This window comes from Orcinus orca, chromosome 7 (genome assembly GCF_937001465.1).
Source record: "Orcinus orca chromosome 7, mOrcOrc1.1, whole genome shotgun sequence".
NCBI classification, from domain to species: Eukaryota; Metazoa; Chordata; class Mammalia; order Artiodactyla; family Delphinidae; genus Orcinus; species Orcinus orca.
Genome location: NC_064565.1, coordinates 74,889,563 through 74,914,790, shown reverse-complemented (window position 1 = coordinate 74,914,790; position 25,228 = coordinate 74,889,563). Strand labels below are relative to the sequence as shown.

Below are 25,228 nucleotides of genomic sequence, written 5' to 3'. Positions count from 1 at the left end.
CAAAATGTTCATTGCAGCTCTATTTACAATAGCCCGGAGATGGAAACAACCTTAAGTGCCCATCATTGGATGAATGGATAAAGAAGATGTGGCACATATATACAATGGAATATTACTCAGCCATAACAAGAAACGAAATTGAGCTATTTGTAATGAGGTGGATAGACCTAGAGTCTGTCATACAGAGTGAAGTAAGTCAGAAAGAGAGAGACGAATACCGTATGCTAACACATATATATGGAATTTAAGAAAAAAAATGGCATGAAGAACCTAGGGGTAAGACAGGAATAAAGACACAGACCTACTAGAGAACGGACTTGAAGTTATGGGGAGGGGGAAGGATGAGCGGTGACAGGGCGAGAGAGAGGCATGGACATATACACACTAACAAACGTAAGGTAGATAGCTAGTGGGAAGCAGCCGCATGGCACAGGGAGATCAGCTCGGTGCTTTGTGACCGCCTGGAGGGGTGGGATTGGGAGGGTGGGAGGGAGGGAGACGCCAGAGGGAAGAGAGATGGGAACATATGTATATGTATAACTGGTTCACTTTGTTATAAAGCAGAAACTAACACACCATTGTAAAGCAATTATACTCCATTAAAGATGAAAAAAAAAAAGCATTTAAAGACAACCTCCTCTCACATTTTTTTTTTTTTTTTTGGCGTTACGCGGGCCTCTCACTGTTGTGGCCTCTCCCGTTGCGGAGCACAGGCTTCGGATGCACAGGCTCAGCGGCCATGGCTCACGGGCCTAGCTGCTCCGCGGCATGTGGGATCCTCCCGGACTGGGGCACGAACCCGTGTCCCCTGCATCGGCAGGCGGACTCTCAACCACTGCGCCACTAGGGAAGCCCCCCCCTCACATTTTTAAAATTCTGACTCTGCTTTTCTTCTTTGTTTTTTTTAATATCTTTATTGGAGTATAATTGCTTTACAATGGTGTGTTAGTTTCTGCTTTATAACAAAGTGAATCAGCTTTACATATATGTATATCCCCATACCTCTTCCCTCTTGCATCTCCCCCACTCCTACCCTCCTTATCCCACCCCTCTAGGTGGTCACAAAGAACGGAGCTGATCTCCCTGTGCTATGCGGCTGCTTCCCACTAGCTATCGGTTTTACATTTGGTAGTTTATATATGTACATGCCACTCAATGGAATATTACTCAGCCATATAAAGAAACGAATTTGAGTTATCTGTAGTGATTCTGCTTTTTGCCAGTGTCACCTGTGTACTATTTGAGTATCTGCTCAGGGACTTTATCCAAGATAGACACAATACTCTGAGATGCAATCTTTATCACTTTTTAAAACTGAAAGAGCCTTACCTACTTCAGATGTCTCCATTATCAAATAAGTTTAACTCCCTTTAGAAGCTGTTTATATATTTTTTAAGCCCCACCTATGGGTTGAAATAACCCGTAAAGTAGTAAATGAAAATTAAGTTTGAAAGGAAAATTTGTGAATTAAATGAGGGTGATAAATAAAATGTGCAATGAGAGTCAAGGAAGGCCTCTAAAACTAAGTGAGAAACAATTATTTCTCATTTATTGATTGTTTCATCAAGGCCAAAATACATGGAGGGCCAAGGATGAGCAGGTCACTGGGCTAGTGTTTCAGGTTCTCTAACCACTGCACTCCTTGTGTCAAAGTAATGTCTCACTATATGCGAACTGGCCATCTGTTTCTCCCAAAATGCCTGTCGTGCCAATAAATCCCATCTATAAGGGTCCTGCCCTCACCCTCCTGCTAAGAGATTAACCTGCCAGGAAGCACTTGGCATAACCCTTCGCCTCTGAGGAGACTAGAGTGAGCACCTGAGCTAAGACTACATCATCTAAGGCTTAAGCGGGGCCCTTGTGCAAAAGCTCCACCTAAACAACGTAACAGTGGGTTACCTGAACCAAGGACATGTTCTAGATTCTGAACTCTGACATGGAAAAGAATCAGACTATTTGGGGCAGAAAAATAAGACGCAGGGAGAAAATGCTTAACAGATGTTCTGAGGAAGTAGAAATCATGAAGAATAACTACTATGAGTGACCAGAAACTGAGTCAGAAGAAAGAGAAATATAAAGAGAGAGGATGCTGGTAGCAGCGGGAAAAGCAGACGGAAGGTAGCTACATCATTCCAGTGGCAGAGAATCAACTCTGTCACTAGGGGGCAGAGAGGCAATCAGCTCAGAGATGTACTGGTTACTTCCCATTTCTGAATCTCAGTCCATCTTCCCTGGGTTCCCTTAAAGGCTAGACACATGTCTGGGACGCCTGTCTTTTTCATTCCTAAACATAACCTTACTGAAGTGAGCCCTTTTCCTCGCATCAAAAGAGACTAACATCATCTCTTCTGTCTGGGCTCAACAGTCACCTAAGGAATCAGTCTTAAAACCACAAATGAACAAAACTTCACCATATATAACATTCTAAAAATAATAGAAAAAAATGGTATCAAATTAATACATTCTCAAAGAATTATAGTAATCCAATGAAAAGGAAAAAAAGCCACACAAATTTATACAGCTCAAATCACTGAGAAAAAGTGTACTCTCCAAAAAAGGAAATATGCTCTACATCTTGTAGACATCTGTTCTCCTACAGCTAATTCAAAAGCAAAAACAAACAAATCTGTGCTGATTTTTCTCATTCTTTATAAGAACAATAAAGCAAACACAATTTATCTACGGCTTCTGTATTTTCTTTGCTATGCGTAAAACATTTTTTTAACTCAAGGCTTAGACTATATCAATATAGTAAAAAATATAATACATTCTTTTCAATTTTACGGACCTCCCAACACCAGGTAGTCCATACATATTTTTCCTAGATTATCCTTAGTTATATATTAGATTTTATTTTCCTATATTATAAAATATTAGGTACAGAATTTTTACCATACTTAAAAATGATATCCTGCAGGGGGGAAGAAGGAAGGAGGATGAGAAAAAGGGAAAGAGAAGGTCAAAAGGAAGAAGAAGAGAGGATATAGGATGTAGAAAGGATGTAAAGGAGAAATGAAAGGATGCAACGTGGGGGAGGAGAAGGGAGGCAAAGGACGAATGCTTACAGTGTGCCATGGAGCATCACCACATCCTTACCCCCAGGCTTCACTGCAGGTCCCCACCCACCCACTCTAGAGCCAAAGCACAGTAGGGAAGAGAGCAAATAGGCTTTTCCATTTCTCATTCATTGATGTTGGTCACTCATCTTACTGGCTGAAGGACATGCTGATTGTTCTGACTCACAGCCTCCTCCCTCCTGAAGCTACCCACGCTGGTAAGAGGATACAGACACCCACGTTCCTAATTGTGTATCCCTTCTGTGGGCCTCAGTATATAACTGTTACTAACTTGGTACCTGTCTGAGTTTCTAGGATAATACTGTACTTCTGTCACATCTCCAGAACTAAAACTTGATAAATAAATCCTACTCGATGACATGGGCTGACCTAGAACTCAAAAAAAAAAAACCTGTGAAAGCCCAGGATATATATGTATTAAATGCCATCTGATTCTCCATGGCTGTGTCAGACCCATAAGTCAATGCTCCCTGTTGCTTCATCCTGAACTCCTGGAGCTAATCTATTTTCTCAAAAGCGGCTGGAGGTAGTCTAAGGTAACTTTGGACACAATGGTTCTGTCCACCCACTAGAACTCAACTGTCTGCCCTATGGCTAAGGCAACTTCCCCAGCCCGTGCCCTCTCCTTTATCCCTTCCGTCAGTTCACATAGAGACAGACAAATGCTGAGATAAGAGAAAAACTGGAATCATTACTCCAGTAACTAAAATTCATTCATTTAACCAATATTTATTGAGCGTTAGGGATATGTCCAGACGGCAGAGATATAATGATGAACAAGACAGATTCTCTGCCCTCGAGTAACTTATGTTCTATTTATCTGCATATATAAACCAAAATCTAATGACATACAAAGGTAAAATCATTGTCTGTTTTTTACTACAACAAATAAAAATATGTGAGCTCTCTTCTTGGAGACAGACCACTCCAAATGAGTTGGGCTTCATTAGAACATGGTTACAGATGCTGAGGGCCTAGTACCATGAACCTGGTACTCCGAACATGCTGTTTGGGATGTAAAATCTTCACTTTCCTCTGTGAATTCTCTCCACAGGCATCTCTGTACCAATAAGTTACCCAGGTAATCCTGGGAATCTGAAAGTGTTCTCAGTGGGCACTTCCCTTCCATGTAACAGGACTGCAAACTCCCACGAAGAAAGCCAACAGGAATTTCTCTGGTATTTGCCAGCACAGCATTGCGAAAGGGCTTCTGATTACTTGAGCACCATTGGCAGGATGATCGGACAGGAAACAACAAGGACTTATTTAACTATAGCAAATGATTCTTCTGAGCAACAGAGAGGGAGGTAGGCTAGTTCTAAATAAGAGAGATGATAAAGTAGCCATGGCATACATTAAAACCACTGCATGTAAATTGAAGATTTTTAATATACCTTCTGAAAAACTGCAAACACAATCTATTACAAGCAATATTACACAAGCATATGAAGTATAACTAGCAAGACCATTGCCACTGGTCAGCTCCCAAAGGTGTCACAAATTAGATAAGTCGAAATAAGCCCTTATCTTCATGATTGTCAAAGCTGCTCTGCTCCCAAATTTTTCAACTAGGAAAATGTTGCCAGCTCTTCAAGTTACATCATATTTCTCCCCTTTACTCAACTCCCTATAGCCTGTCACCATGTCTTGTCCATTTAACTTTCAAAAGAGCTCTAGAATCTATTGCATCTTCTCCATTCCCTCTGCCCGACATTAATAACACTCTGCCTTGAATCGGACTAACTCTCCTTACCTATATGTTTCCCCCAGATCTTACTCTACCTCCTGGCAGCAATAGCTTGGAAATGCAAATCTTGATTCTGCCACGCACCGATTAACCATCCTTCAGTGCAGCCTTGGAATCAGCAGGATAAATTTTACACTCCTCCATAATTTGGTCCCTGCAAACACTGCTAAACCCAACTCTCGTCAACCATTACTTGATGTATATCCATTGCTTTCAATAGTTCCTGTTCAATGGATTCAATTCCCTGAGTGACCACAAAGTTATTGCAAAGCATCTTCAAATCGACAGGTGCACCAAGTACCTTCTATAGACTAAAAATGTCACACACGAAGACATACTATAACTGTTCAAAGGTGTAAAAATGAACCCTTGAAAGTACCAAAGGAAAATAGATGTTATAACTCTGAATTCTCACAAGTACAATGACAAAAATAATATTTTCCAGAAGATAAAACAGGCAATGATGTTAATAGAAAAGTTATTAAGAATTGGGAAGGAGATAATTTTTTTCAAAATTTAGTATTTCCACTGTTCCTGGGAAATGAAGAGTGGAAAGGGCTTTCCAGTCACTTAGACAGCTATATCTTCCACCTGTCTTTAAAATCCATGTTTTTTTTTTTTTAATTAGACAGAACCCACCTCCTATTAAGCATCAGTTTCTTTTTCTGTACCTACTCTATTCCTTTAACTGGTTGGAAGTAAGTGGTGATAATTCTCCAGATGCTTCAATTGTCACATATTTGATAGAAAAAGCCACTGTGCACACCAAAGGAATCAAAGAATGTTCTACTCTCTTGGCCAGTATTACCTAGCAACCTTCTAAATCAGATAATAGAGAAAGAAATAGAGAGAAAGAATCCATACTCTGCAATGTTCAGAGGCTTGTGAAAGAAAGACAATCATTTAATATCTTGGCATATGGCTAGGAGGACTGTAGCTACTATTTCTGTGAAAGCCCTGGAGTCATCGATGAATGTAAATTTAAGACTTTAGAAGAACAAGCAACAAATTAACAGGCGTACTTGTAAGTCCCTCAGGCACTTAATACGGGAATCAAATTCACATCTGTTCAGTGTCAAAAGGACATAAACCGTCCACTGTTTTGTTTTGTTTATAAACATGTGCAGGTGAGTAAGGCATCATCAATTATACCACCTGCAGAAATAAGTCAGTTACATATGTAGAACAATGCTTTTCCTCTTTATATTATAAACCCTAAAAGGTTTTAAAATGTACAAATGCCTGGGCGCTATGCATTTCTAACTTAAATAGTATGAAATAAGGCTTAGGTATGTGTTTCTTGAAAATGACTGGAGAGAAAGGTGTCTGTGGCATAAAATAGTAAGTGAATAAATGAAGGAGTGATTGACATAAATGAAGACACCTACTTCCTATCAAATACGTTTACAGAGCAGATCATGTTTTGAATGCTGCATACAATATTTAGCACTTAATATCTAATGGCCAAGATATCTGTAATTGTCATCTGCTCAATATTACACAATACAAACAGTTTAGAAAGGCAAAGAGCTTCAAATTGCTAATTTGTTGGGGAAAATAAGTTTTCAGGTTTATGTCACCATGAAAGAGGAGCTCTTTCCGTGATTGCATGGAATGGCAATAGCCTTCAAGTGTGTGGTAACTCATGATATATTAAAACCAAGACTGTTCTTTGGGCTACTTACTTTTCAGTTTTTATAACGATAATAAAATTAAATATCGACTTCTACAATAAAATTTCTAGAAGGCAGTTTGTGTCTTATTGCCCCGCCTCAAAATAAGCAGATCATATCTTCCTAACCTTCCAGAAACAGCAGCCAAACAGTTTCCACTCAGTCTCTTCCTCCAGCAACCCATCAGACAAGAGCACTGCCAAGTGTACAGAGATCAAGCACTGTGCACACCCTACCCAACCAAAGACAAAATGGCTCACCACTGACTTAGTCAACATTAACAATTAAATCAATCTTCCGGTTAAGAAATCAGAATAAAGGCTTCACAGGTGGAAGCAGCTCTTACAGCCAAAGGGCTTTCCACAATTTGACACATACAAGATTTGGTGCCAGAAAAGGTGATGAAAACCTTGGAATGTTTCTAGCAGAGGAAATTTTCACTGCTCGAAAAATCAGTGTTAAAAAAAAATGTAGAATTGTTTACAGTGCTCAATCAGGATTCTTTAAAAGCTATGCTAAGTATAGACTTTTTGGGTTGGGATTGAAGAGCTTTCTGTTTGAAATTTATTAGCAGTTCAGAGTAGAAATGAAGCCTGTTTTGGTCAGAATACATTCTTTTTAGTCATGAGGGATACTTTATAAGATCATAACTAGAGAATCTGAGAATGAACTAGGTAAAATCATCAGCGTAAACCCGTGAGGCACTAACTACAGGATGTCAGTCAAAGAGAATTGAAGATCAAGAGGCAGCGGAGCTTATTTCCAAGGGGGAAACAAAATTCTCCGACATTGAAGAGTTCACATCTCGTTACAAAATGTTAACAAATCTTGATAATCAAGATATTTTTAGGGCTTCCCTGGTGGCGCAGTGGTTGAGAGTCCGCCTGCCGATGCAGGGGACACGGGTTCGTGCCCCGGTCCGGGAAGATCCCACATGCCGCGGAGCGGCTGGGCCCGTGCGCCATGGCCGCTGAACCTGCGCGTCTAGAGCCTGTGCTCCGCAACGGGAGAGGCCACAACAGTGAGAGGCCCGCGTACCACAAAAAAAAAAAAAAAGGTTTTTTAAAGCAACTATAGTCATAAAATATGGAACAATCACAAAATAAACACTGAAAGCCTCTACATTTAGCTAGCCCCCAACATTTTTCCTACTCTATTTACTTACCTATTCTTTCCTTTCTGTGATAAGGACTCTGACACATCACCTTGCACAATTCCTAAAGCTTACCAATGTATAAGCAACATCTCAAATTGAGTTCACTTTTTTCTTCTTATTGAAGTATAGTTGATTTATAATGTGCTAGTTTCAGGTGTATAGCAAAGTGATTCAGTTACACACACGTATTTTTTTTAAGATTCTTTTCCCTTATAGTTTATTACAAAATATTGAGTATAGTTCCCTGTGCTATACAGTAGGTCCTTGTTGGTTATCTATTTTATATATAGTAGTGTGTATATGTTAATCCCAAACTCCTAATTTATCCCTCCCCCCACCCTTCCCCTTTGGTAGTCAGAAGTGTGTTTTCTATGCCTGTGAGTCTCTTTCTGTTTTGTAAATAAGTTCATTTGTACCTTTTTTTTTTGATTCCACATAAAAGTGATATCATATGATATTTGTCTTTGGCTTATTTCACTTAGTATGATAATCTCTAGGTCCATCTGTGTTGCTGCAAATGGCATTTTTCACTCTTTCTTATGGCTGAGAAATATTCCATTGCATATATATACCACTTTTTTTTCAGGGGAGAGCATGAACACAGTCCCCCACTACCACAAACTATGCAGTCGAGTTTCCCACCTTTGGGGAAATCACAGGGGTCAGCACACCCGCAGTGCAATGGATGAGCCTCACCCTGGGAAAACCACCTTTGTGATCACGGTATATACCACTTCTTTATCCACTCATCTGTCGATGGACATTTGGGTTGCTTCCATATCTTGGCTATTGTAAATAGTGCTGCAGTGAACACTGGGGTGCATGTATCTTTTCGAATTATAGTTTTCTCTGGATATATGCCCAGGAGTGGGATTGCAGGATCATACGGTAACTCTATTTTTAGTTTTCTAAGGAACCTCCATACTGTTGTCCATAGTGACTGCACCAATGTATTGGGTTGGTCAAAAAGTTGGTTCAGGTTTTCCCATAACCTCTTATGGAAAAACCCGAACAAATGTTTTGGCCAATCCAATACATTCCCACCAACAGTGTAGGAGGGTTCCTTTTTCTCCACACCCTCTCCAGTATTTATTATCTGTTGACTCTTTGATGATGGCCATTTGGATTGGAATGAGGTGACACCTCTTTGTAGTTTTGATTCGCATTTCTCTGATAATTAGAGACTGTGAGCATCTTTTCATGTGCCTGTTGGCCATTTGTATGTCTTCTTTGGAGAAATGTCTGTTTAGATCTTCTGCCCATTTTTTGATCGGGGTGTTTGTTTTTTTGATATTGAGTTGTACGATCTGTTTGTATATTTTGGAAATTAATCCATTGTTGGTCCTATCATTTGCAAATACAAGTCCTATAGTACTGTTAATGTCACGTGAAAAAACAAAGTATTTTCCTTCTAAAATTATAAGAAAAAAGAACAATCAACTATTTTAGGCCTGTCACCTCTCTTCAGGAAAATTAAAGTTAATACTAAATGGGCATCATTTTTTAATTCACCTGCCTCTTATATCCATAACTATTAAGCCATTTTTATTCACCACCACTTTTATTTAAAACAACATGACAGGAACTTCCCTGGTGGCGCAGTGGTTAAGACTCCGCCTGCCAATGCAGGGGACACAGGTTTGATCCCTGGTCCAGGAAAACCCCACATGCCACAGAGCAACTAAGCCAGAGAGCCACAACTACTAAAGTCCGCACGTCTAGAGCCCACGCTCTGCAACGAGAAACCAATGCAATGAGAAGCACGTGCACTGCAAGGAAGCATAGCTCCTGCTTGCCGAAACTATAGAAAGCCCACACACAGCAGCAAAAACCCAATGCAGCCAAAATAAATAAATAAAAATAAATAAATAAATTTATTTTAAAAATGTGACTTTTTCCATGAGACAAATTTGATCACAACCCAATTAAAGGTTTTGATTTTGCAGGTTGTAGAATCATGAAACAAACATAACAGGAAATTTATTTATTAACCTGCTAGAGGAGAATAACGTTCTAAAAATTTGGATTAGATCGATAGATAATTTGAGTTAGTAGATAATAGCTTATGTCAGTGTTTTCACTCATTTTAAGGACTGTTAAACATAATCACATCACCATTTATTTCTCCTCCATAGCTTGTATTAGGCTCACTCTAGAGCCTAATTAATTATCAGTGACTACATCTGTTTTGCTCACTGCTCTATCTCCAACATTTGGTACAATGCCTGCCACATAATTGTAACTCAACACATACATGTTGAAAGAAAAAAATAATGTTTAAAAATATATAAGGGGGCTTACCTGGTGGCGCAGTGGTTGAGAGTCCTCCTGCCAATGCAGGGGACACCGGTTCGTGCCCCGGTCTGGGAGGATCCCACATGCCGCGGAGCAGCTAGGCCCATGGGCCATGGCCGCTGAGCCTGCGCATCCGGAGCCTGTGCTCCGCAAACGGAGAGGTCACAACAGTGAGAGGCCCGCGTACCGCCAAAAAAAAAAAATATATATATATATATATATATATATATATGGAAGTGAGAGCAGGGTGATACTTGAAATTTTTATGTGTTTCTTCGGCATCCAAATCCAACTTAAAGTGTTAAATTTATCCATAAAGAAAATTATCATTGATAAGCCTTCCAATACATCTTTGTAACTGTCCTGTAACTGTGTTGGCATTTTTTAAAAAATCAAAAAGAATTTGTAGTTCTCTTCTCAAAATAAAAAGACCTAAAAGCCAAAAGAATATAGCTGAGTCCATTATCCACTATATAACTAAAATGCTAGACTGATCACTTTTTTTTTTTCCGGTACGGGGGCCTCTCACCGCTGTGGCCACTCCTGTTGTGGGTCCTCAGAAAATTAAAGGAGCTACTATATGATCCAGCAATTCCACTTCTGGGTATTTATTTGAAGAAAACTAAAACTAAAACTCAAAAAGATATCTGCACCCCCATATTCATTGTAGCATTATTTACAACAGCCAAAATATGGAAACAACCTAAGTGTCCATCAACAGATGAATGGATAAGGAAAATGTTATGTATATATTTTGCCATAGACAAAAATGAAATCTTGCCATTTGAGACAACATAGTTGGACCTTGAGGGCATTATGCTAACTGAAATAACTGAGAAAGACCAATACCATATGATTTCACTTACATATGGAATCTAAAAGAGAAAAAAACAAGGCCGTAGATTACAGATAACAGACTGGTGGTTGCCAAAGGCAGAAGGTGGGCGGTGGGCAAAATGAATGAAGGGGATCAAAAGGTATAAACTTACAGTTATAAAATAAATAAGTCACAGAGACATACAGCACAGCAATTATAGTTAATAAAACTGTACTGCATATTTGAAAGTTGTGAAAAGAGTAGCTCTTAAAAGTTCTCAAGAAAAAGAATTCTGTAACTATGTATCGTGATGGATATTAACTAGACTTACTGTGGCAATCATTTCACTATGTATACAAATGCCAAAACCTTATGTTGTGCACTTGAAACTAATTTGATTTTCTATGTCAATTATACCTCATATTAAAAAAAAATAAAACCTTACAGATGGAAAAAAAGGCCAATGTTCATGATTTTAATCAAACAATGAACGTTACAAAGGATGCTATTAGAAACAAGCTTATTTTTCTTTACTTTTCTTCATGTAAAACACTGCAAGAAGTAAGCAGTCCTAAACTTTATAATGTGCAAATTCTATTTTAATGTTATTAAATGTCTCCTAAAATAGTTTTTTATTTCTATCATAATATGTAAGGAAAAAAATATCAGAAAAACAACCATGTAAGATATATATACATCCTTTTATTTGTTTGTGATTTTATAGTTTTTCTCCCATAACTTTGTTTTTAGGATCTTATGATTATTATTAAAAATAAACATTTTTTTCCAATCACCTCAAAAAATATTAACTATTATTCATTTACCCTAAATTTAATATTCAATAGAAAATAATTTATTAGGCAATCAGGTAAACTTAGTGGTTTAGTTGTTTTTTGTTTTTTATTTGCAGTACGCGGGCCTCTCACTGTTGTGGCCTCTCCCGTTGCGGCGCACAGGCTCCGGACGCGCAGGCCCAGCGGCCATGGCTCACGGCCCCAGCCGCTCCGCGGCATGTGGGATCTTCCCGGACCGGGGCACGAACCCATGTCCCCTGCATCGGCAGGCAGACTCTCAACCACTGCGCCACCAGGGAAGCCCAGTGGTTTAGTTTTCAACTCCATGTATTAACTCCTGATTTTATTTTGTCATCTTCCTTCTGTAAGAAGCAACCTTTTTAGAACTATAGTAGCAAGAAGCTATTCAATATTTTCCCCAATATTTCTTAATCTAGATTATTAATACTAAATATTTTTTTCAGTTTATCTCTTGCTTTAATAACATAACTGTTTTCCTTCAGATATTTCTATTTCCTTTTCTTTCCTTTTACCACAATTTGCATAATGTTATCGAGAAATATTTGTCCTAAGCCACATCTTACAAAAGCAAAACATATACAGATACAATACTTCTTGGTGCCAAGTTGGTTTGTCCTTTTGTTCGGTACTTCAAAGCACTAGCCTACCTAAAGCACAACCCAAAAGTGTGATCTACCACCACTTTATGGTGGTGGTAGATCCCCCAAATAGGTCCCAGTATACACATTAATGAAATGTATGTTTCTAATCTAGGACGTATAACATCTTCTTGGCTGACCTTACTGGGTAGACTTCACCTGCTTACCAATACGCAGATCCTGATGAATAAAATGTATGAAGATACAAGGCTACAAAGAAGGTTTTGAATGTTGATAAAATGAAAAAGGATTTTCTCCGTCTTCAGAACCATACTGCCAATAAACTAAACATGGTTAAAAGTGAAAATTTTTATTCAAATCATACAGTGTATCAGGGATTCATATTTATATACATGAACGTAAGTTAATGGTATAAATATACAAAACTAAAGAGACCATGATTCATCAAATATATATATGTATATAAAAAAGTAATTTTACTTTTTTAAATGTTACATAACTATGTAATAAGACCACACAGTATTAAAATGTATTCTAAAGGCAAATTTTTAAAAACTTCATCACTTAAAGCAACTAATTGCTCTTCCCTGGTCTAGAAAGTTACTCATCTGAATCCCTGACAAGGTCTTCATTCTATTTTCTATTTTCTCTTAGTCTGAGAGGTTTTTTGGTATCCAAGTAGTTCACAGGCTACATGAACGTGTTCCAAAAAGTTCCTAGATGACCTAAAATTGCATGCAATATTAGGTGTTTTCATAGGTATTTTGAATATATTCTCAAAAGGGCCTATGATCCCAATATGTTAAGAATTGCCACTTAGCATTTATTGCTTCTTCAGTGCACAAGTTGATGTGAATTTGTGAGTGGTGTAAATAAACACCAAAGACACACACACACACACACACACACACACACACAGAGATTAGTAACATGGGTTAAAAGACTTTAGAAATATTTCACTTAGTTTCTAATTTAACATAGATAAATAAATACATGCAAATAAATTGTCAAGTACAGTGATAACAATACTAAAATACAAGAGTCACAGACAAGATACCTTAGAGAATACCCTAATTTGCTTATTTGCCCTGCTGTGAAAATGGCCATGTCAATGCTTTACAAATACATTTGCTCAAAGACTGAGAGTTGTTCTTACTTTTTTTGTGGCACAACAAACATCTCATTGCTTAGCTGACTAGCTTGAGAGAACCAAACAAAAAACAAAGCATAAAGCACCTTTTGCAAAATCAAGTTTGACTGGGTAGTTTGACAAAGAAACGGAGGGAGGGAGTAAAGGGAAAGGAAAAGAAAGAAAACAGGAGGAAAAGAAACAATATTTTTTCACCCATGTAAGTAAAATATAAAAATATCAATAAGACCTAATAATCCAATTTTGGCATTTTCTCAGGTTTACAGAATGGATTTTTCACTATTGAATTTTTAAACTGTGTTCTATTTGTACTTTTTTTTCCTTTGATGACATACTTGCCTATCCTATTTCTCCACATCAGCCTTTTACATCAGTTTTCTATTCAGTCTTTTGGGGTGGGAGATGGTGGGAAGGGCTATCTGTCAAGCCTCCTTTATTACAGACATAATTTTGTTATTTGATAACTTCCTGATTCATGTGATGCTTATTCCTGTGTGTCTTTTTTAACTTCCACAAATTTGTGCTTGAATGAAATGTGAAAGTAAGATTGTGTAAGACTAAAAAAATATATTTTTTCTTTTTTTAAGTTTTTAATTCCAGTAAAATATACATAACATACAATTTACCATCTTAACCATTGTTAAGTACACAGTTCAGTAGTAAGTACATTCACACTGTTGTGGAACCATCTCCAGAACTCTTTTCATCTTGCAAAAGTGAAACTCTGTACTCCATTAAACATCAATTCTCCATTGCCAGCCCCCCTACCCTTTGCAGGCCCTGATGAAAATAATGTATTTTTAATTGATGGAAAAGTATGAACTCATTGAGGAAATGAACTTCCTAAAATACATTTTGTATTTCTTCAAACTATTCACTGCACAGAGGTCTTTCCTCAAATACATGTTGATCATTGACAGTACCTCTTCATAATTAGCACAAAAACATTATGTTGTTTTCCGGACATCAGAGGCACCAGAGCATTGGGAGTTATTTCCAGTAGTGAGGATGATTTCTCACAACCTGCCCACATTTTTTAAAACTCAGTCCTTATTAATAATATGAGATAGCAACAGAGTGCCACACACTGTTTTGTGTACTCTACAAATGTGTTAGTTATTTTATTTCTGACAACAAGTATACAGGTAAGTACTAACATTACCACTATTTCACAGGTGGGAAACTGAAGTGAACTATCAGCCTATTCTTGTAGGGTTCATTGTATCAGCATGAAAGTTTATAAAGTCACTTTGGTATGGGAAAATATCCAAAGATAAAAGGCTGATGAACATGCTCTTTCCATTTTTCTGTTGCCAAGAAGGATTCTTCCCAGGGTCCAATGTGACAAAGATTTCAGCATGTGCACTTGTGATCCCTACATTGTAGAATGAGAAGCTCGTAGACTATGAAGAACTAAGCTTGAGCCAACCTCTGTTCCACTGCTTTTTTTTTTTTTAATGGAACTTTTTTGGAGTATAATTGCTGCACAATACCATGTTAGTTTCTGTTGCACAACAAAGCGAATCAGCTATATGCATACACATGTCCCCATATCCCCTCCCTCTTGAGCATCCCTCCCATCCTCCCCATCCCACCCCTCTAGGTCATCACATAACACCACTGCTTCTTAACTGAACAATTTTGGACAAACCACATAAATATATCTCATCTGTAAAATGGGCTATCTTAACGTGCTCTGCTTCACAGGATCTGTGCCTATACCTGTGTGTGCATGTGTCTGTGTATGTGTGTGTGAGTGAGACTGGCAGGGGGTGAGAGAGAGAGAGAGAATATGACAGAATATTCAGACAAGGACTTGTTAACTACGACGTGTTCTAAAAATGTAAGATAGTATCATGATTATTACGTGTAAATAGGCACCTACAAACATATGAGAAGTGTCAGGCAATATTTAAAAGTGTGGCCTATGGATCCAGAATGTCTGGTTTAAATGCCAATTGAGTGGCCCTGCAAGTTAACTAATCTGTGCCTCATTTTCTTCATTTATGGGGTTAAAATAATACCATCACGGCTTGTGTGGATAAATGAGTTAGTACAAGTAAAGCACTTAAAATTGTGCCTGGCATATAGTGAATGCTTGGTGAACGTTAGCATTCATTTTTTTATTTAGCATTTCCTATCACTAATCGCAGTTTTCCCTGTCTCTACCAAGTCTTTTCCTAAAACAATTCATGTAAAAAGCCTAGTAAAGGATTTTCTACCCTATAAACAAAGAATGTTAATTAAAAGCTGTATCCTTACTCTTTTTTATCACCTCATGGATTTTGCCATGTTAACAGCTTATCACCAGTCTTTGCCCACAAAAGCAACTCATCTCACGTTTCTGCTAAAACCTTAGCAATCGACTGAAAGGGGGAGAAAAAGGTTTTATTTAACTGGTTTTATTTAAAGTAGAATATACTATATGCCATAAGTGTTAAATCAGTGTTGTCCTGTTCTGTGAATTACTGAACTTCCTCACCTCTAGTTTGGATTGTTTTCTTGGAGTTCAATCTATAATTACTGTAGAATTATGTCATTCATATACTTAACATTTTCCATTTCAGCTCAATAGCAATGCTGAAGATTGGAGATATGCATTCAAACTGAAATTTTACTGAAATATGCATTTGTATGTATTACATGTAGGGTAACCATATAATTGACCACCCCAATTGGGACACTTTTGAAAGTGAGAAGAAAGCTAATTAGACAGGGCACCAGGGCAACTGGTACAAAGTTAGATTATCCCTGGCCAGTAGGGATGCAATGTTACCCCAACTGAAAGGCTGGGGATAGTTAAGAAAAATTTAGCTAGTAGAAGAAGCAAGCTGCCTTTTTCTTTTCCCAAAGCCTTAATTTCTCTTCATGGAGCTTGGGATGTAGTAGATATGACATACAGTGTCATGTACGAAAATAATTGCTGAATAAGTGAAGAAATGAATGCATAAAGTATGTACAGGAATGCTAACATTAAATGACAGAAAGGGAGTACAATATATCAGTTACACTTTGCTCCTGCAGTATGACTAGCCATGAGAATCCAAATTGGTATGACAGGGTCACATGATGCTAACAAAAACAGCAGTTGCATATTATGCATTATAGCACATTCATGTAAATTTTTAGTATAAATGCCCAATCTTTTCTTTTTTCCTACTTTTCATGAGCATCTTCCGCTATAACCTCTAGAATTTGCAAAGAAATCACACTGCTCTATTATGAGGTACACTTCGTAAAAAATGTAAAACACTCCATTGAGAAACATGGGTTGGACAAATAATATGCTATTGGAGATTTGGGGAATGTAATAAAGTCCACAACCTCCATAGTTACTCCTGAAATGCAGCAGGGTTGGGGTCAGGTGTGTTTTAAATCCTAGCTCTGCCATTCACAGCTTTGGAACTTTGAACAATTCATAAGACCTCTGCTCATATTATTAGCTGGCAATATCAGTAATTTTTGCCATTCCCTCCGCTTCATTCTGCCATGATCAATCTTTCATCGAGTTGTTTTTTTGTCCCCCCCGAAGTTCTCACCCTTGTTTCTAATTTTTATTAAATTACCCTCTTTATATCTGTCTTACTACAAAATATATATTATCAGTCTTCTTTTTTCTTCAGTCTTCGTCAAACTATATTCTATCCTCTGCATGATTTGTTTTTTTTAGAGTTGAATAGAACTTTTAAAAAAAATTTCCCTACATTCTGACCTTATTCATGCCAATTTTTATGTAGAATAATTTCTGCTTTATTCACCTTCATTGCCAAATCCCGTCCATTCTTTAAAAGAATGAGGTTGTATTCTGCCATTTCCATAATTTTGTTATTTACCTCAGCAACAGTTTAGTTTTCCTAATATCCATTGAATTTGTATTTGGTATTACATTTCCTTTGGAGGTATTTCAAGCATGTTGAACTTGGCTTCTCTATACAATTAAGTTTGTGGACAGACCTCTTTTTTTTTTTTTTTTTTTTAACTTCCACAATGCCTACAAATTCCTGGAAATAATGTTGCATTCAAAAGTTTTGCTGACAACTGTATTGGCAAAATGAAGACAATTTGCTCTCCAGGTTCATCCACTATTGTACTGAAAATATGGGCTGAAACAGATGTCCAAATGAATATAACTGTAGTTTTAAAAACCTGTTACAATTAAATATTATTATATATATTATACTATAAAAATCAGATTTTCAAGATTAGTTAAGAAAAAGAACTAAAAGACTTCCAGACTGGAAAGTGTTATGGACTGAATGTTTTGTCCTTCCAACCCCACAAATTTTTTTTTTTTTTTTTTTTTTTTGCGGTACGCGGGCCTCTCACCGTTGTGGCCCCTCCCGCTGCAGAGCACAGGCTCCAGACGCGCAGGCTCAGCGGCCATGGCTCACGGGCCCAGCCGCTCCGCGGCACGTGGGATCCTCCCGGACCGGGGCACGAACCCGTGTCCCCTGCAAAGGCAGGCGGACTCTCAACCACTGCACCACCAGGGAAGCCCCCCCCCCCCACAAAATTTATATGTTGAAACCCTAACCTCCCCAATGTGATAGTATTAGGAAGTGTGGCCTTTAGGAGGTAATTACGTTTTAGAAAATGTCATGAGTGTGGTGCCCCACGAAGAGACTAGCATCTTTATAAGAAGACACCAGATCTCTCTCCACCATGTGAAGATCCAGTAAGAAGGCAGCCATATGCAAGCTAGGAAGAGGGCCCTCTCCAGACATCAAATCTGCAGCACCTTGATTGTGGACTTCCCAGCCTCTAGAATTGTGAAAAATAAATATCTGTAGTTTAAGCCATATGATATTTTGATACAGTGGCCTGAACAGAATAATACAGAAAGGAAGAACCATAACTATCTCTATTCACAGAAGACAAAATATTATATATAGAAAATCCAACAGAAACAACCAAAAACTTTTGAGAACTAATAAATGAGTTCAGAAAGATACATATACTAAAATCAATTCTATTTCTATACATTAGCAGTGAACAATTTGAAAATGAAATTAAGGAAAAAATTCTATTTTTAATAATAGCAAAAAGATTAGTATAGGATAAATTTAACAAAAGAAGTACAAGATGTGTACACCAAAAACTACTTACTGAAAGAAATTAAAGAATCTCTGACTAATAGAAAGATGTTCCATGCTCATGGATTGGAAGATTTAATAAAGTTAGAATGGCAATTCCTCTAAATTAATCTATAGATTTAATGCAATCCCTCTCAAAATTCCAGCTGCCTTTTTTCTTTTTTTTTTGCTAAATTGACAAGCTGATGCCAAAATTCATATAGAAGTACAAAGAACCCAGAATAGCCAAAACAATCTTGAAAAAGAAAAAAAAAGTTGTATGACTCAGGTTCCCCAATTTTAAAATTTACTACAAAGCTATAGTAATTAAAACATTATGGTGCTGACATAACGCTGACATATAAATCAATGGAGTAGAATTGAGAGTTCAAAAATAAACCCTTCATTTATAGTAAATTCTTTTCTGCAACGGTGTCAAGCCAAATAAAAAAGAATAGTTTTTTCAACAAATGGTGCTAGTACAAATGGCAAAAGAATAAACTGGACCCCTACATTATACTATATACAAAATGCCATTCAAAATGGATTATAGGGACTTCCTGGTGGCACAGTGGTTAGGAATCCGCCTGCCAATGCAGGGGACACAGGTTCGATCCCTGGTCCTGGAGGAGCCCACGTGCCACAGAGTGGCTAGGCCCGGGCGCCGCAACTACTGAGCATGCGCTCTGGAGCCCATGGGCCACGGCTGCTGAGCCCGCATGCCACAACTACTGAGGCCCACATGCCTGGAGCCTGTGCTCCGCAACGGGAGAGGCCACTGCAGTGAGAGGCCCGCACACCACAGCGAGGAGTGGCCTCTGCTCTCCACAACTAGAGAGGGCCCATGTGCAGCAACGAGGACCCAATGCAGCCATAAATAAATAAATAAAATGAAAAATGCAATAGCTTTAAAAAAAAATTTTTTTAAAGAAAAAAAATAAAAGGATTATAACCATAATGTAACAGCTAAAACTATAAAACTCTTAAAAGAAAACTTAGGAGTAAATTTTCATGACCTTGATCTAGGCAATGGTTTCTCAGATAGGACACCAAAGGCAAAAGCAACAAAAGAGAAATATATACATTGGTTTTTATCAAAATTTAAAAATTTTGTGCTTCAAAGGTCAACATCAAGAAACCCATAGGATGGCAGAAAATATTTGCAAATCATACATCTGATAAGAGAACAGCTCAATTAAAAACTGAGCAAAGGATCTGAATTGACATTTCTCCAAAGAAGATATACAGATGACCAATAAACACTTGAAAAGACGTTCAATATCATTAGTCATCAGAGAAATGCAAGTTAAAGCCACAAAGAGATACTACTCCATGCCCTTTAATGTAGCTAAAATAAACAAGATAGACATTAAGAATTGTTGGCAACAATAAGGTGAAATTAGACACCTCAAACATAGCTGGTGTGATTACAAAATGGAATGGCCACTTTGGGAAACAGTTTGGCAGGTCCTCAAAATACTAAACACAGAGTTACCATATGATCCAGTAATTCTACTCTGAGGTATATATCCAAGAGGATTGAAAACATATGTCCACAGAAAATAATTATACACAAATGTTCTCAGCAGCATTATTCAAAATAAACAAAAAATAGAAACAACCTAAATGCTTGTCAATAGAAAAATGCATAAACAGATTATGGCACATTAGAATGATACATTTGTAGAGACTTTGTTTCTTTGGAAAGTGGAAGTTTCAAAAAAACAACAAAACTTTGAATGCATTCTGCATTAATTTATTTTTTTAAGATAAAATGTAAACAAGTTTTCTTTTTGAGATAGACTTTAATGTTTGCCTTTTTGGTGTATCAGAAAGTTTCAGTAATTTCCATCTATTATTGAGAAACAGGTATTAAATTTCAATATTTGCAGAACTGGTTGATACTCAGGCAACTATTGCTTGTGATTATTTATTAATATACAATAATGCACAGTCATACAAGATGTTACCAGAGGGGAAGCTGGGTGTTGGGTACATGGAAATTCTTACTAGATTCGCAACTCTTCTAACACCATAATTATTTCCAAAATAATTTTTTTAAAAAAAATCATATCTCCTCATTTTCAAGTATTCTGATGATGTTGTTTCAGATATGACTGGAAAACCAATTCAAGACTAAGCTTTTATCTAAAACCTCCTTATTTTCCCACCTCTACAGAACAAGAATTGCTGTTTATACAAATGAATGTTTACCCTACATTAACCACTGAGTAACATCAGCATGATACTACATGCAAATCATGAGTAGCATACTCCAGCAATCACTGAATGGACTACATGTTCCAGCGGAAGCTGTTAGTTGGTAAAAGCAGCACATGGGCTAATGTCCCAGTCAATAGCTACACATTTGACCAGATAACTTCCTGTCATGATGGGTATGACCCGTTAACTATTAAAAGCAGATTATTGCACAACAATGTGTTCAGCATTTTTCTTAGATATATTTAAAAATAATATCAGAGAAATAGTTATATAATATTGATATATCCCATAATATATCTTTTAACAATTTCATTAAAATAAGTATCCTTAAGAACAAGTTTGTTGGTGCTTTCCTGGTGGCGCAGTGGTTAAGAATCCACCTGCCAACACAGGGGACACGGGTTCGAGCCCTGGTCCGGGAAGTTCCCACATGCCGCGGAGCAATTAAGCCCGTGCGCCACAGCTACTGAGCCTGCAGTCTAGAGCCCGCGAGCCACAATTACTGAAGCCCGTGTGCCACAACTACTGAAGCCTGTGCGCCTAGAGCCTGTGCTCCACAACAAGAGAAGCCACTGCAATGAGAAGCCCGTGCACCGCAACAAAGAGTAGCCCCCGCTTGCCGCAACTAGAGAAAGCCCGCGCGCAGCAATGAAGACCCAACGCAGCCAAAAATAAATTAATTAAATAAATTAATTTAAAAAAAAAGAACTAGTTTGTCAAGTGCTGTATAAATTGATCATGTGTTTCTCAAACATTTCATAATGAATCACTTCTATAGTGAATTTTATGTCCTTTGGTATCTATTACATCTAGAATACTTCCAAAGGAAAATCATATACTGACTCCAATTGATAACAAGTTCCGAGATTCACTTCAATAGATACTATCAACAGTATCTTCAATAGATACTGTTTTAATTCTCCAATATAAAAAACAAACAAACAAAAACCCTGTGAGAAGAACCGGTCATTGATTGGACACTAAAATTACCCATGTGCCAATTAAAAGCATGAATATATTTAGTCCACTGACTTTTTTGAGGGTATTTAGATAACTGTATTATGTAATACACTGCTTCTGATAGTTTACTGTAATGCGAAGTTATAAGAGCCACAGAGGAAAGAAAACTCATGTGTAAAGAGCCTAAAGAAGCAGTACAACATTACACAGAGGCTCCAACTGTCCTTGGGTCAGTTCACCTTGGTTTGAGTCATGACTCACTTACCAGTCATGTACACTTGGATAAGTTACTCAACCACTTCTCAATATTATCAACCGCAAAATCCGAGTAATAATAGCTATAGCATGGGATAGTGTTGAAGATAAACTACCTGTAAATTTCTGAACTCCATGCCTGGTGCATAACAAGCCCTCAACATGTCAGCTTTTATTACTAACATTTATGAGCCTCAATTTCCTAATCTGGGATAATACAGTAGCAACGCCTCCTCTGCCTATGGGTCACCCATGTTGTGAATCAAAAGCAATAATGCTGATTATAGTGTTTTATAAGGAACAAGCACTGCACAAACGTAAAACATTCTTTAATACTATGATTTATCAAATACTCACTATGGATTATGAGGGCTGTCCAAAAAAAGCTACAAGCCTTGTCTCGTTTGTTTTTGCTTTTTTTAAGACTCTGTTATTACTCTTCATTAGAATTTTGTGTACACTTGAGTCTAGCAGCCACTAAGTAACTACTTTGATAAACATTTGGAGGCATTAATCGACTCCTCGGGAAGTCCCATTGACCTGAAGATTTTTGCATTGCCTTTGAAAATTCTTTTTGGGCTCAAGCCAACCATCCCATTATAACACAACTGATCATCACATGGATCTACCTGATCTCAGATCAAGCCATCTTAAACAATGTTATCATCTTGAACAATAGAAGCCTGATAAACCACTACTAGGACCAGGGCCTATAAAACAGGGGTTATTTCTATTCTAGGTGTCAAGGTTAAAAAGAATTCCCACTCCATGTGATTCAGATAGGTGTATTAAATCATGACTCTGGAAAAAAAAAAAATAGGCCACATTAAAACCCTAATAAAGAACACCCTCAAAGCAGGAATGATCCCTAATCACAACATGTGCTATGGCTTTAGCCTGTAAATTCCAAAGAGCAGGAATAAGAACCTCATAGTTGTTTTCATATAACATCTGACAGAGTGACACATTCAATATATTCAAGTAATATTAAGGTTATTGCTATTCACAAGGGTGTGAAAGGATAAGGGGGAACACTGTTTCAGGAAGAGTGAATAGGACCACGGTATATCAATTTCCTCTCCTCTTCTATAATTTCTACTCTCTTTTACCGGCTTCTTTATAAATACCGTCACATCTATTTCACCTGAAATAAAATCCTATCTCCACTCTATCCCTTTCCATTCACAGCTAACCTTTTTGAAAGAGTGGTCTACACACAATATTTGTATTTTCTCATGTCCCACATACCATTGAAACCACAGCAATTCCGTGTTCCTTCACTATTCTACCCTGCTTCTTGTCCCCTGAGATAAGCTCCCTCTCACTGTCTCCATGGGATCAAACAAGTCAGTTGAGGTGTAGTGAAGTTTCTTAGAGGGATGTGAAAGAATGGGTAAAGTAAAAAAGGATCTTGAAAACCATTTTACGGCGTGCTGTTGTGACAGCAGGGGCAACTTGCAGATAGAGTAAATTGCTTAGCAGAGTGGTGTGATGCTAATGATTTAGGAAAAGAGTCTTGCATAACTGAATAGAGGAAAGGAGGTACATCTGCTTCACAACTAGCACTCCAAACAGGTCATGAAAACAAAAAGAAAAGTTTTCAAAACCATACTTAGTAAGCAAAAAGGATATTTTCGGCAGAGCTTCTTAAAGTACATAATCTGAGGTTTTTAAGAATGCAGATATTTACAGCATTGCTCAGGGTTTTGGCAAAAAAATTTTATTCATGAAAATCAGATCCTAATTGTTTTTATAATAATGAAGTCATACTTTTTTTTAAGGTATCGAAGCTTATTTTGCAAAGACATATCTGTTTAAATAAACTGATATTAAACTAAATGTGTTTATGTGTGTATATGTATACAAATGATATCATGCAATAAGCACAACTTTAAACTATCCAAGACCGTCACATCTATATTTGTGTCTGACTTACCATGTTCAAGTGAGATGACAATGGCCACCCAGGAAAAGACCACCCAAGAACAGCACAGTTACACAAGTAGGTGATCCAGTCCTCACTGAAATGCTCTCTCAGGACCTGAAATCAATGCTGGAAATTTCTCTCCTCTTATCTCCAGCCTGTGAAACAAACGCCAGGAAACTGATAGTTTCTCAACCACACAAAACAAACAATCACTTACCTTATCATGAATCCTTCTACTATCTTGTCCTTTGAAATTGGCTCAAATCTAATTTCGTCTGCAAATCCTTTCTCCTTGAATCTTGTGTGAACCTTTATAGTACTTTTAAAGCTCAATTAGATGAGTAGAGGTTCTCAAAACAGAGTTCCACTTAACCAGTTCACCACTCACCAGACTAACTGAAACTCTCCATTAAAGTGTAAACCACACTAACTGCTGCCTGTGGCTAAGTGGACACTTAGAGCTACTAGACTTTGCCCTACGTGCATTTAAGCAGTTCTGTTCCCACCAATTCTGCTACATGCTTACTGTGATGAAAATTGTTGGCTGCCTAACAAGCATCTACTTCCTCATTCCTCCTTCCTAATAAAACCACAACTTAGTCAGGTATTCACTCCCATGTCACATTAGATGTGGGCAACACAGCTTTAAAAAGATCAAGATGAAATTATTACAGTTTAGAAGGAATGTGCATGTATATAGGTGCCCCTAAGTTCTCCCTCCCATTCGATGAAGTAATCATTGGGATGATCTGTCATGGGTTTTCTTTACATAAGAAAGTCTTTCTAGAACTCCAGTCAGCAGACTCAAAGGAAAGACCTTAACTTACTTGAAAAATTTGACAAATAAATACATTTGTGTAAGTTTTACATTAAAATAAGATAGTTTAAGTAGACATGCATCTTTTTAATAATTATGCTACTTTAACCATCTTTTGCTGATACCTTATCAGCAGTACTCCTGGTTATTGTTCACTTCGCATCTCCTCCCTAATATGCCACTTAATGGATTAAAAACAAATCAAAATTTTCTAAGTTTGTGTCAAAAATACACATTGATTGCTCTAAACATGTCATCACCTATCATCCTTGGTTCCTTCCTTTTTTTATCTCCAGAAGTTTGCTCAAAATTTGATTTCCACGTTTCTTCAGGAATCACCCGCTCCAAGGCTCTTAGCAATCTGCTTGCTGAGATCATCTCCACATTCATTTTGTTCTCTAGAAGTTTTTTTGGTTTTTGTTTGTTTGTTTTTCTGTTCCATTCTGCAGAGGTAGAGAACTTCTAATATGCTAAGAATGGAATCCAGATTTCTTGATGTCCAGTTTGGCTTTTCTCTTTTAGATGCCCCAAATGTTGGTCGATTATCAAGTATTATTACATCTTCTTTGTCAGGTCAATCTTTTGAATTCAATATCTCTTCACTAAATCTAGTGCTAATATTCCATGTTATGTTAATAAGGGCTT

At 37.5% G+C, this 25,228-nt stretch overlaps 1 protein-coding gene and 1 non-coding gene across 4 annotated transcripts in view; both read right to left on the bottom strand.

Annotated features, from left to right (window-relative positions):
- GULP1 (GULP PTB domain containing engulfment adaptor 1) overlaps positions 1-25,228 on the bottom strand; it is a 273,282-nt gene that overhangs the window by 198,136 nt on the left and 49,918 nt on the right. The gene's annotated exons all lie outside the window — the stretch shown is intronic.
- Positions 8,237-8,395, bottom strand: LOC117195548 (U1 spliceosomal RNA). The gene has a single exon (XR_004475270.1). It is a non-coding gene; the product is annotated as a U1 spliceosomal RNA (small nuclear RNA).